Source organism: Ischnura elegans, chromosome 12, assembly GCF_921293095.1.
Source record: "Ischnura elegans chromosome 12, ioIscEleg1.1, whole genome shotgun sequence".
In the NCBI taxonomy this organism is placed as follows: Eukaryota; Metazoa; Arthropoda; class Insecta; order Odonata; family Coenagrionidae; genus Ischnura; species Ischnura elegans.
The window spans coordinates 74,431,165-74,444,815 of NC_060257.1; positions in this window are offsets into that span (position 1 = coordinate 74,431,165).

Here is a 13,651-nt window from a genome sequence, read left to right on the forward strand (position 1 = left end):
TGAAATTTCTCACGATTTTTTCAGTAAATTCGATCCCCAGGACAAAATGGAATAATTAACTACGTCGCGTGGAAATATAAACTCTTGTGTTGATTCAGAAAATCAATTATTTAAATTTATTTGGACGAGCCTGAATGTATAAAACAATAGTTCATGAAAACACGCGCGCGTACATTTTTTGGGGAACTGCAAATTATAAACGAAATAAATCAATAACGTTGCTTAACCGACCGTGATTGAATTAATGATATAAAATCATTTGGTAGGGTTTGCAGACGTTCCCACAGATTCGTTCGCTCATCTGGTTTTAATTTTCCATAAAAGAAATTTAATTTGCATAATTATTACTTTGGCAATCTTTTAACGAAACGAGAAAACATGAATAAAAAGAGCGACACTTTTTTCGAATGCTATTTTTTTAGTAATCTTCTACAAACGGATAGTTTCTCCGTTTAAATAATGCTGGACTAGCATCAAATTCATGGATTTTAATTATTGAAGTTCAATCCTTACTTTTTCTGCCAATACGGAAAGAGAAAAATCCTGTGCTTACCTTACAGGACATGGAAAAAAATCGATCATCACCTCTGGTCAACAATTCTAAGATTCGAAAAAGGCTATTCGGGCTTCCAACCGGGTGGTCTTCCTCCTCTCTGCCGGCGTTTCGGAATACGAAACGGGTTCCATCCTCAGAGCTAATGGTGAGTGGATGAAGTTTGCCAGCTTATATAGGCTTAAATTGGTTGTAAGGTCTAACGTGATTGGCCTTGAGGCAGCCAATCTTATTTTCCTAAGTGCCGGTTTCTATACATTACTTAGTGAATACCCTGTTTCACGGTTGAGGGTGTTACTTGTCAGCTGGATCACGATGGATTCCTTTACCAGTCTTTCCCAGAATTTAATCTCACGGAATAGAATTTTCACGTGGTCCTACTTCACCCTATGGTCGGATTCAATGGCGTGTTCTACAACCGCGGATTTTTCCGGTTGGCAGAGCCTAAGGTGTCTCTTATGTTCTTTGATCCTGGTATTAATGGTTCTCCCCGTTTCCCCAACACCTGTTCACACTCGCAAGGAATTTGGTAGACCCCTGGAGTTTCAAAATCATAAGGATCCTTGGCTTTAACAAGTAGGTCTCTTAATTTTGGAGCATGGTTGGTTAGGAAAATAAGGTTGGCTGCCTCTCGGCCAATCACGTTACACCTTAAAACCAATTGAAGACTATATAAGCTGGCAAACTTCATCCAATCGCCATAAGCCCTGAGGAAGGAATCCCATTCGTGTTCCGAAACGTCGGCAGAAAATGAGGGAGACCCTCCGGCTGGAAGCCCGAATAGCCTTTTTCGAATATATTCGCCGGGAAAGCATAAGATTTTAATCCTAGGATTGCTTTGACGCAGCTCTCCACTCAATTCTACTATCAGCTAATCTTTTCACACCTACATACTTGTACTCTCTACTTATCTCTACGTAAATATTTTCTCCTCACCAATGCCTTAAATGAATAATATTGATATCACATTGTAAAAACCAAACTTTTACTGGCATAATGGGTATTTTGTGCCATTAAATCAAGGTTTTCAACAAAACTTTTTGGTAGCCGAAATATTTCTTTGTTATAAGCACCATCTTTTCTTAAGCTGGTACTTTCGTGATACTACTAGGACTGTTAGGGCTACTCATCGTTAGCAATATCATGACTTTCTTGGACAGACGTAACTTCCTCCATGACTGTCAGCACGGATTCCGAAAAGGTAGATCATGCGAAACTCAGCTCGCGCTCTTTCTTCACGACGTTATAAAATCGGGTGAATCGAAAAGACAAGTTGACGCACTATTTCTAGATTTTAAGAAAGCTTTCGACACTGTACGTCACAACAAACTTTTATACAAATTACAGTCATGGGGATTAAACGAGACAGTTGTAAACTGGATACGCGACTTTCTCAGAGATCGTAAACAAAAAGTAGTTCTTTACGGAATTAGCTCTTATGTTGTAAAAGTTACATCAGGTGTTCCACAAGGAAGCGTAATCGGCCCCCTGTTGTTCATTATATACATTAATGATCTCTGTCCCCGCATTAGCAGTAAAATACGCTTATTTGCTGACGACGCTGACATCTATCGCGAAATTAGTGATCACTCTGACTATGAAATTCTATCATCTGACCTAAACAACGTTCATTTGTGGAGCCAAGAGTGGGGACTCGAACTTAATCTGAGCAAATGCATGGCGGTACATTTTTTGCGGAATTCGTCCAATTCTAACCATGTTTATGCAGTGGATGGTATTAGCATAAAGGCAACAGACGAAGTGGGGGTTACGATAACCTCGAACCTCACGTGGGGAACACATATAAAGAATATTTGCGGCATAGCCCTGAAGAAATTAGGATTCGTCAAGCGTATTGTGGGAAGATTTTCGGATGAGAAAGAGAAAGAAAGGTGCTATTTCGCTCTCGTCCGACCGCACCTTGAATATGCAGCGAGCGTATGGGATCCCGTGCAGAAAGACTTAATCCGCGAACTGAATAAAATACAAAGGAAGGCTGCGCGTTTCGTCAAAAACTGCTACGGGCGTACAGACAGCGTTACCCACATGATAAGCGAATTAGGCTGGGAGCCATTGGAGACTCGGAGGCTGCGCGCTAGGCTTAGATTGCTTGAACAATTAAGAATGGATATCTTTAAGAGCGACACAGAGAACAATATTAGAGCCACACTATATTTCCAGGTCCGATAGAAGCGATAAATTAAGGGAGAAGTTTTGCCGAACGGATAGATATGGGAATTCGTTTTTCCCCCGAGCCATAAAGGACTTTAATAAACGCTAGTACCAACCTCGTTAGAGTACTTCATTTTTTTTAGCTGTAAACGGCTGGTGTCCTAACACCCCCTGCCACACGTCTTTTAGGCGGCTTGCGGGGTATTATGTAGATGTAGATTTAGACTGGGGTTTTTATTGTGACAAGAAGTGTTTTACATTTTAATTTTTTTTTCATGTGAGATGGCATTGGGAACGAGCGCTCTAACTTTTTTTAACGAATAAGATACTTTTTACTTTGAGATGAGTTGATATACTTTTTAACGAATGAATACTTAATTACTTAAGCGATTTGAAATGTGCACAATGCGATACTTCTATTCTCAGAACTGCATGGCATCCGTTTGACGGCATGCAGTTTTTTCTTTCTTTTTCATGGTCATATAACTTTCATTCCATGTATCAAATTATTTTGTGCTTCCGAAGTGGTCGCTGACGCATTTGCTCGTATTGTCGCCGCAGAAGATTGAAAAATCGTCATCATCATCACTGGTCAACAATCCTAAGGTTCCTTTGATGCAGCCCTCCACTCATACTTCTCTTATCAGCTAATCTTTTCACACATACATATTTCTTCTCTTTTACGTCCTTCTGTACCTGTTCCATAGATTATGTTCGTGGTCTTCTTTTCCATTCTTGCCATCCTTTTGTCCCTTGACGATTGTCTTCATCAGGCCATCATATCTCAAGGTGTAGCCTACAAGGTTGTTTCGTCTTCTTATTAAGGTTTACATGAGGTTTCTCTCCTCTTCTACTCGTCTTATTCTTCTACAGCGCCACATTTCGAAGGCCTCTATCCTTGTTTTCTCCGCTGCTGTCACATTCCATGCCTCACTTCCGTATATAAGTAAACTCCCAACTTAGGTTATCATTTATTGTTTCTTTACTTAAATATTCAAATTTCCTGCTGTAAGCAGGTCTCTCTTTAGGTAGAATTCTGTAGGACTCTTCTCATGGGCTAATCTGCAGGTAGTTTCTTTCTTACTTTTTCCGTCGCTAGTGATCCTGCATCCCAAATAACAGAATTCATCCATCTTCACCAGTAAATGCTTCCCTATTGTAATGTTAGTCTTGACTTCTTCTCTTCTGCGGCATACTAATGATATACACGAAAAGAGAACGAGGTAGCTTAGTCGGTAGAGCGCTTGGCTGCTGATCAAGGGGTCTCGGGTGCAAACCCCGGATGAAGCCTTCGGACACCTGCAAACAAAATCCTACAAGTGCAAGGTGGCCCAGGGAAAGAAACTGGTCCCCCTACCCGCAATATGAGAAATTCACATGTCTTCAGATTATTTCAGGATGACCTCTACCCTCACCCATACAAACCAACCTTCAGCTTGAATCATTGAGTTAGGGAGTGGGATGTACTCAAAATAAGGAAATTATTGCTTAACATACCAACTAAACCTACCAATGGTAATGCAGCTACGGTTTGCTCCAATATAGCAATCACACGTGATAATTTATACATATTGCGACTCTATACAAAAGGGAAAAATACCTAGATTATGAAAATAAAGTGATCTACGTTTGCATACTTCCCCGCAAGCCGCCTAAAAGACGTGTAGCAGGGGGTGTTAGGACACCAGCCGTTGACACACAAAAAGGAAATACGAAATTACGATTAGCATTTATTAAATTCCTTTATGGTTCGGAGGAAAAACGAATTCCCATATCTAATTGTTCGGGTAAATATCTCTCTTAATTTCTCGCTTCTGCCGGACCTGGAAGTAAAGGGTTCAAATACTATGTTCTCCGTCTCTCTCCTTATCTCTCGTTTCTCTCTCTTAAATATACCCATTCTCAATTGTTCAAGCAATCTAAGCCAAGCGCGCAGCCTCCTAGTCTCCAGCGGCCCCCAGCCTAATTCGCTTAACATCTGGGTAACGCTGTCTGAGATGACCACCTCCGAAGTCAAAAGAAATAGTTTTGTAGCACTACTCCTCATGAAAAGGTCTCACTATTCCTACAATAATATGTCTTGGACAAAAATATACAGTATTTCAAATTTTTAAGTATTATATGCCAATATGTACCGGTGTTTCCTTTGCTGTATGTTCAGGTCCACTCAGGCGTGGTTTATGAGTAGGGGCTGAGTTAGAATAATGATAAGAATTCCTTAATTCAAATCCTAGAACAGCCAAATACATTACGCAAAACTTCGGTGTGTTGAGGAGACCCGAGGTGATAGGATATGGCCATCGTACCCAGGATGGCCTCTTGCATGCTGCATGTTAATGATTGGTCACCCCCTGCCAAACACCCTAGAGGTGGCTCGTAGGGTATTATGCAGATGTAGATGATAAAAAGTGAAAATCTTATTTGCCCTACAAAGCCGATGAATTAACCGCTGATGAGTTTACTGCCGTATAAATATCATTTAACTGATGGGTAGGATAATTCGTTATATCGAGCGTGACTTCATGGAATTGACTTAACATAATGAGAAGTAAAACACTTCGTAAGTTCAGATAAATTTATTAAAGTACGACCTAGGTTTCGACGTGGCACGTCAACATCCGTTACGTCATCATCTGGTAAGTTCACACCGGTATCATCACTCGCATGTCACCAGATGATGACGTAATGGATTTCATAATCCATTTCGTCGTCATCTTGTGAGTTCACACCGGCTTCACTGCACGTATTTCACCAGATGATGACGTACCACGTTGATACCTAGGTCGTACTTTAATTTATTCATGTGGAGTTACAAAGTCTTTTTTCTTCTCATTATGTCAAGTCAATTACATAAAGCCATTCTCGAGACAACGAAATATCCTACCCAGCAGTTAAGTGATATTCATACGGCACTAACTTCATCAGGGGAAAATTCATCGGCTTTGTTGGGCAAATAAAGTCCTAGAAAAGAATTCCATCAAGTCGATTCCATTAAGTCTCGCCCGAGACAACGAATTGTCCTACCCAGCGGTTGGATGATATTTCATCGACTTGTAGGACAAAAATGGAATCATTGCGAGATTGGTTAACACAATGCAATATGAATGAAACCTCTATTACTTTTAACCTCATAATTGGTCACCTATGTTTCAAACGTTGTAAATTTCAGTTGTGGGTAGAAGATGAGAACCTATTGATGCTACCTCTCATGAAGCCGTTCGTGGAGTTGGAGAAGGAAAGGGGAAACAGGATGAAAGCACTTGCTCAATGAAGCATATTTGGAGGCTTTAGCCATTATCAGAGGAATTTCCAGTGATCTGGGGTTTTCATTAATCCGTTAATGTCAATGTGGTATAGTTTTCGTGTTAAAGAGATCGAACTGTAATATTTTTGAGACAAAATAGGTTCCCAAGGGCTTAGAAATACAGTTCAAAAAAGACTTAGATGAGCGTTACATTAAGTACGCATTTTTTAACATCCCTTATTTTTTTGGCACGACTAAGCCGTTTAGGATTTTTCTTCTTCATTTTTACTCTTTACAAGCAGACTCGGGAAAGATAGTACCCAGGGAAGTGAGAAACTTGGAATTCATGGTAGGTTTGGAAGGTAACATAGCAGGGTTCTTTTGGCCCACTCTGCAGCAAAAAAATTGAAAAAAAGACCCGTATAACGCGTACGGGTTCATCTTATACCCCACTCCACAGCATTGATCGCTATTAGTGTCCGTACGTGTGTAGATAAAAATATCTGATGAAGTCATACCCCAACAAAAAGGCTTGCACCGAAAGGATTAATAGGTAATTATTATTATATTTTTCCTTTTCTTGACCTTGTTTAATATATGATATAATATTTCTTGGAGTTTAAGTCATTTATAAAATAAGTTTCAGCCAATGTTTCGATTTTTAAATCATCATCAGGGCTATGCGAGAAAAAGTATGGACAATATAAAATACAAAAATTAAAACGATTCAAAATTTGATACATAAAAAGGTACAATCGGTTTTTTTATACAATAATATAATTTAAAGATATATATATATATATATATATATATATATATATATATATATATATATATATATATACATATTTAAACATATATAATAATATAAGTGAACTTCTTATTGCCCTAGGGTGGGCTCATAGGAAAATTTAGCGGTGGAGATAAACGAAAAATAAAAAACAAAAGTAGGGAACTTACGTTGTTTCAAATTTTCGATGGGACGCAGCCCATCTTTCTCAAGTGAGAAGAGGAGGGAAATACATATAAGAAAAGAATGGAATACACAAAAAGTTTGACATACCTCTTAACTTTGAACATATTTATTGATAACAATGTAGTGTTTATGATCTTGGAGTATAGGTCATGATTTAAATTAAATACACATTTGGCCAACGTTTCTGAGATTTATTCTCCTTCCTCAGGGCTCTTAATTTTAAAATTAAGAGCCCTGAGGAAGGAGAATAAATCTCAGAAACGTTGGCCAAATGTGTATTTAATTTAAATCATGACCTATACTCCAAGATCATAAACACTACATTGTTGTAATAATAAGGAAGGTCAGGAGAAGAAACTGTATTCATATTTATTGATGTTTGGTTGCTAAGGTATTGCCACACCTAGGTTACCTAATTTTGATGTATCAAATAAAAATAAATTTTACTTAGGTTATCGATGTCTGTTTTTTTTTATTACAACAATTTTTTGTTTTTGAAATGTAAACCATTTCCTTGAAAAGTCAAATTAATAGGTAAGTGTATTAGGTACTTCAGTTATGTTTTCCCATTGAGCCAGTGAAGAGATATGACTACCCGGCAGAATGCCAGAACCGCAGAAGTTGTGGGAAGTCATGTAACAAATGGCAATGAGATATACAGACAAACCGAATAAAATAGTGCCTTTTTTAACATGCACGAGAAAATGCGCTAAAAAGAAGATATTCCAGGCCAGTCGTGGGATATAATATGTGGCTCACTCTAAATTTGCATATTATTTGTCTCGTGACGGAAGCATCAGAAACAATATTCTCAAATAAGTCAAATAAATTATTAAATACGACAGCAGAAATATTGCAGCGCAGCGGATATAAATATGCATTCTGAGGCCAAAGTTTATTTTCAATACAATTATTACAATACAATAATTATGATCAAGGGATGAACTTTCATCCATTATTAATGTAATTTCAGCTTGCTCACTATTGAACCACAAGCGGAAAATTACAATTGAGACTTAGAACTATTTCACCTCGAACATATCAAATACATTAATTCAATAATGATCCGTGAAACGTTTATCTGTGAATATTTGCTTGCTAACTGTACGTCATATCCATAATTTGATACAACACCACTATAACTTTAAAATATCAGTGAGTCTGCAGCATATTAAATAAGCGTGCAATATGAAATTACCAAGTCATGGACTTCTTCGAATGTATCGGAACCCTTTGTCCACTTTCGAGAAATTTTGATCCTGATGATAATTTTGATGTAATAAGGCATATAAATTGCTTCCTAAATACTAAATATTAGACACAAACCAATTAGAGGTTTCATTGTTGGATAACTATTACCATAGAGTAAGTACGTACTTAACTCTCTGCAATAAATTATACCACTTCTTTTTTTAAGTAATATTTATCCAATCAAGAAACCTTTAAATGGAATACCAGACAGTAAAAAATTACTTAGCTAATTGTACTCAACAAATTGCTGTTAGTACTCCCCTCCATGGAAATAATATGTCTTCATCGTTTTCTTACAGTTTTGGTTCATATTCCAATGTGCTAGCTATAGACGTACACCACTCACTTTCAATTGCATTTCTTCAATTTCATTGACTTCATCAGTTTTTCCAAAATTTGATTTGTGCATCTGATACTCCTTATCAACGGCCTAGATTGAAAATAGTGCATTATAAGTAATATTTTATCTGACTCACGAATCTTACTTAAAGCCTTGCTTGGGAAGTGCAATGCATTGAAGATAATATTCCGTAGTAAACCATTAGACGTGGTAACATTTGTCAAAAGGTATCGTGGCCAATATAAAAACGCTTTTTATGATAATTTATGATCAAAAGAGACTAAGCATAGATTGTGTGTGCAAGGGGTAGAATTTGGTTAGCCAAGGCAAGCGATTACTTTATCGACCTATAGTAATATAAAAGAGGGAAATTCAAACACATTTAATCGTTTCTGTCTACACACCACACGCTAATTTCCATGTCCAAAGACGCCGTTCTCTCCTAACTTTCAGGGACAGTAACAGATGTGTCATCAAAGTATTTAATCACTGCACTCACTAGATGGACTACATTTTAGATTCTTTTCCTTCTACCTTTTATGGTTTGGATTTGTTTGTTCAATTTTTTCTTTTCAGTATCTAACTCGTTTTATGCGGCTGCATGCATATTTGTTCCTTTACTATTTATTTTGCACGGATAGTGTAAACTTGCACACAGCAATGTATAACCGGTGAGAGTTCACTTCACCTGCTTGCGTATGAGTGTGTTATGGCCATTTTTCAATGACTGCAAAGACGTAGTTAGGATCCCATGACATAGGCTTAAAAAGAGAGTAATAACGCCCGCAAAGAAGAGTGCCAGGTAAGTGAAAACTCGTTACGATAGTCATACTAGTGTAACTGACCTCTTAGATAAGCTCGAATGGTAACCTTTATCAGTGGAAACGAGACTCCAGGGCGGGCCCGCAAGGTTACACTCCTGGGGCAGGGCCTGTAAGCACGAGCTTTTCACCTCTGCACCCAGAAGGGGGAAGGGCGGGAAGGAGAAAGGAAGGAGGCGCCGCACAGTGGTCCCAAATCGAAAAAAGCTGGCCAAAAGTCATATTTTCGACTTTTTACGAGGATGTTTTGAATTATGTATTCGGATTCTACAGAATATGGCCTATAATATTTCGTACCTGATAGGTCTGTGTGGTTATTATGTTGACCTGTGTAACTCGTCAAACATGTGCATGTTCAGCCTAAAACGCCCGAGGCGTAGAAATAGTCTATTTTAGGGTAATGCAACTTAATAAATGACTATTTTAATTTCGTGGGATTCATTTGTCAATTTTAATATGGTAAGTTTGTTTATTTGTTTACAATATTATAGTATGTTTTGCTCGTTTCAGAATTTATTTTAACAATATTTAATTATTTATAATTTTAGCTGTTTTTGGGCCTATTTTTAGTCAAATGTGTCGATATAGTTTTGTGCCCCTCCGTGCCCCTCGAAGATTCCTATGCTGAATCCTTAGGAAGAGTGTGTACAACAAGATGGAGAAAAAAAATCTTGCCTATACTTGCCTATCCGACATCTAGAGGGTTTTAAGTTGAGCGGTGCACCGCTCCGCTGAGGGCGGCTGGCCGGCGGCCGGCGGGAGACAGTGGCATTATCGCTCAAATATTCCTGTATCGGTGGTCAAACTTGCATGGTGTATATTTAGTATAATTCTACATCCTGTACGATTACATAAATCAAGCGCTTCACGCCTATCGTATGCACACTTCTCGTTTGTGCACTCACCTTCAAATATTCATGAAACCAATGAGGGCCGGTTTTCATACTCTTAATGAGAAACATTATGAGTGATCAAAAGCAACTACTTAAGTCCTTATGCGAGAACCTTACAGTAACCACAAGATGCTATTCTCTGCAAAACCTTCCTTATATTTTTATAGAGAAAGATCCCTTACATGATGTACAGCGTTGTCAGCACGTTATTCCGAAATAAGGTATTGGCGCTAAGAGAAATAAATGCTCCCTAATGCCAAGAATTGTTCACAGAATCATTTCAACATTCCATAGACGTAGATAGGATTGAATTTGGAGGGAAAAATTCGTCTAAACCCACCAATGAATCTTGCAAGTGCATTTTTAATAATAATGGAATGAGGATGACGGCCTCCCTCACCAGATCCATGGATGTGGTGAATATTTCCCACTCAGTAATAATTAATGATTTTCTTAGTGAAAAAGTGCTGTGCTCCGAACTGTGTTAACACGGCTAACTCGAGAAACTTCTCCTGTCCAGATAATTAAAGCACTTGCTTTGGCGATGTTTGGCATTCAAATTTCAGGATACGTCGGAAATTCAGAGGCAAGTCTATATAAGCTTGTATATCTTTTATTCAATGTCAACTCATAATTTCTGGTTTATTATTGGTTAAAAAAAAACAACTTTTAGAAATCACATTCATCGTTATAGCCGTAAATACTCGTGTTAAATTTGAATTATGGGTACCGCAAATTGTTTCGTACCTTGCGGTGTACAATAAAAATACAGAGAGAAAAGAATATTAATAAGCGAAGAAGAAGGAATATGTCGTGGAATCTTTGAAAACAAGATTTCGACTGAATGAAATCAAGCATGCAAAAAATATTATGACGCGTTTTGTGATAAGAATGTTTCCTCGAAATACCTGAGAAAGTGGAATCAAAGCTCGAGGACAGATGAGCATTTCAAAGAGATGTTCAAAAGCTGGTTGCAGAAGGAAATGTAATTCCCTCCAGAAGCATATCAATACCTCCCTCTCGCATCTAGTGAGTGCAAATGATTACCGTGTATGCACAGTCGGCGAATATATGCAGTGTATAAAAATAATCACTCATTAATCTCAATCATCATATTTTTAAAAGTGAAGTTTTGATTCAGGATTTCATTTCAGACAAGATGAAATTACGTGTAAATATAAAATTATAATCAATAAGTAAGAAATATTGGACCCGTTTCCATAATTTTGAAAAATCTACGAATAAATACTTTATGTGTATGAAATGTAATTATTAATGTCATTTGTAATTTTCACGACAGGTATCGATGAAAGACTTATTCATAGACTTTCAGTGATATTAAAATCTCTGTCCTGCGGCTATGAGATAAATAATGAAGCCTTCAGCCAGTATTGCATTGAAATAGCTGAGCTGTGCATCAATTATGGTTGGTATTAGTATACTTTGCTCATGGTACATAAAGTGCTGATACATGGAACAGCAATTTCCAAAGAATCCGTTCTTACAATTGAAGTTTTAACGGAGGAAGCATTGGAGATCAGGAACATAGACATGAGGAAATTCCGAGAGCATTGTACAAGAAAATACCCAAGAATGTTAAATTATGAAGATATCTTTCGAAGACTCCTGTAAATATCTGAATCGTACATTTTAATTACATCAGGAGTTACAAAAAAACGATGTCAGCCTATTAAGTTTGGTGAAAATTATCTAATTTTAAGTGATTCGCAGAGCCACAATGAGTCCGATGTGGTGACATCGGACGACGATTCTTTTAAACCTTGTTCTTTGTTAAACATGAAAGCGATTTTATTGCAATTTGAACATTATTTTCCTTAATGTTCTTAATATCAGTCATTTCTTTCATCTAATGTGACTTATCAAACACATGGAAGCCAAAAATGAGTGAGTGTGCGTATTTTTTTTCCGATTTTGGTATCTCACCGACTATGCTGATGGTCGCGGGTTCGAATCTCACCAGTTTCATGTGTAAATTCTATAATGGGTTTCGACAACAATTTATACATCTTTTACCTTAAACTTATACTATTTTAAGCTCTCCATGAACACCAAGTTATCGCCAATCGAAATGACATCTATATCGAGATTTTTTAAAAATTGTTTAAATATGAACAGCTCAAAAAATGATAAAATGAAGAGACATCGTAAAAATAATGCCAAAATCATATTCAGACGATCAAAATCAGTAAGAGACACCCACTTTTGTTGCTGTTTTAGCTAAAATTACGACGTTATTAATTTTGGCCAGCTTTTTTCGATTTGGGACCACTGTGCGCCGCCGCGATAGGAGCCCGACGACGCGACGCCTCCTGGGAGTGGATAGGGAAGGAAGGGAAGGGACGAGGAATCCCGCACCGTCACAAAGGCGGGCGGGTCCTACCATCCTAGCGAAACCAGGCAAAGCCATTAATATTCTACCGATCTTGGAGGATTATTCTGTGAGGAAGAATAATCCAACGATCAGATCGTTAGATGGTAACCTTTATCAGACCGTAGACTGAAAATAGACTAAACTCATTAGATTAATTCAAGAGCAGTGTATTTTCTGACGTAGTTAGCCGCATCTTACGAACGCCAACAAACTATGGTAGATCAAATCATATAAATAAAATAAGAGAGATGGACTGTAGAACAGAAGATACAGAATGTCTTTTTTGCCAACGATCAATAAGAGGCTATAATGGCAGCGTTAGAACTCACAAATATATTAGATGACTTGTATTGTAGCCTACGAATTTATGCATACTTTAATGTATGTTTCTTAATTTCCTTATTATTTCTAACAGCATGTGTTAAGTGCTCTGGCGTTATCGGCAGAAATCCTTGATAGTTGGCAAGTTTTCGCTTTGATTGAATTTAGTAGCATAATTTGTTAGTATGCGTATGTTAGTAGGCGTTTTTGTACCGTATGATGTGAATTTATGAATCCGTTTGCATGCTGCATGCTGGTGATTGATCACCCCTTGCCAAACACCCTAGAGGTGGCTCACATGTTATTACGTAGATGCAGATGAAGCGTGATGCATTCCCGTAAAACACCATTGAGGTTGTTCGCAGGGTAACATACAGATGTATAATATGAAAGGCCAAAAGTTTGCCCACTCTACCTGTACCTCGCGCTGGTTTAATTTATTTTATGCCTTTCAACAGTTTATAAAAGAATAGTTGCATTCCCAATTAAATGCATAAGGCTTATTAGCGTTATTGAGGAAATCAAACGTGGAAGCAGACGCTACCCCTGAGATACTCTTTTAACGTTGCTTACAGTGTAAATTCATGTTGCTTCGCAAGAAAAAAATTCAGAGAGAGGAATGAGGCGACGAATTTTCGTTTGCAGAGTAATTCAGAACGCTCCGAAGCTAAATAGTATGTATTCAATG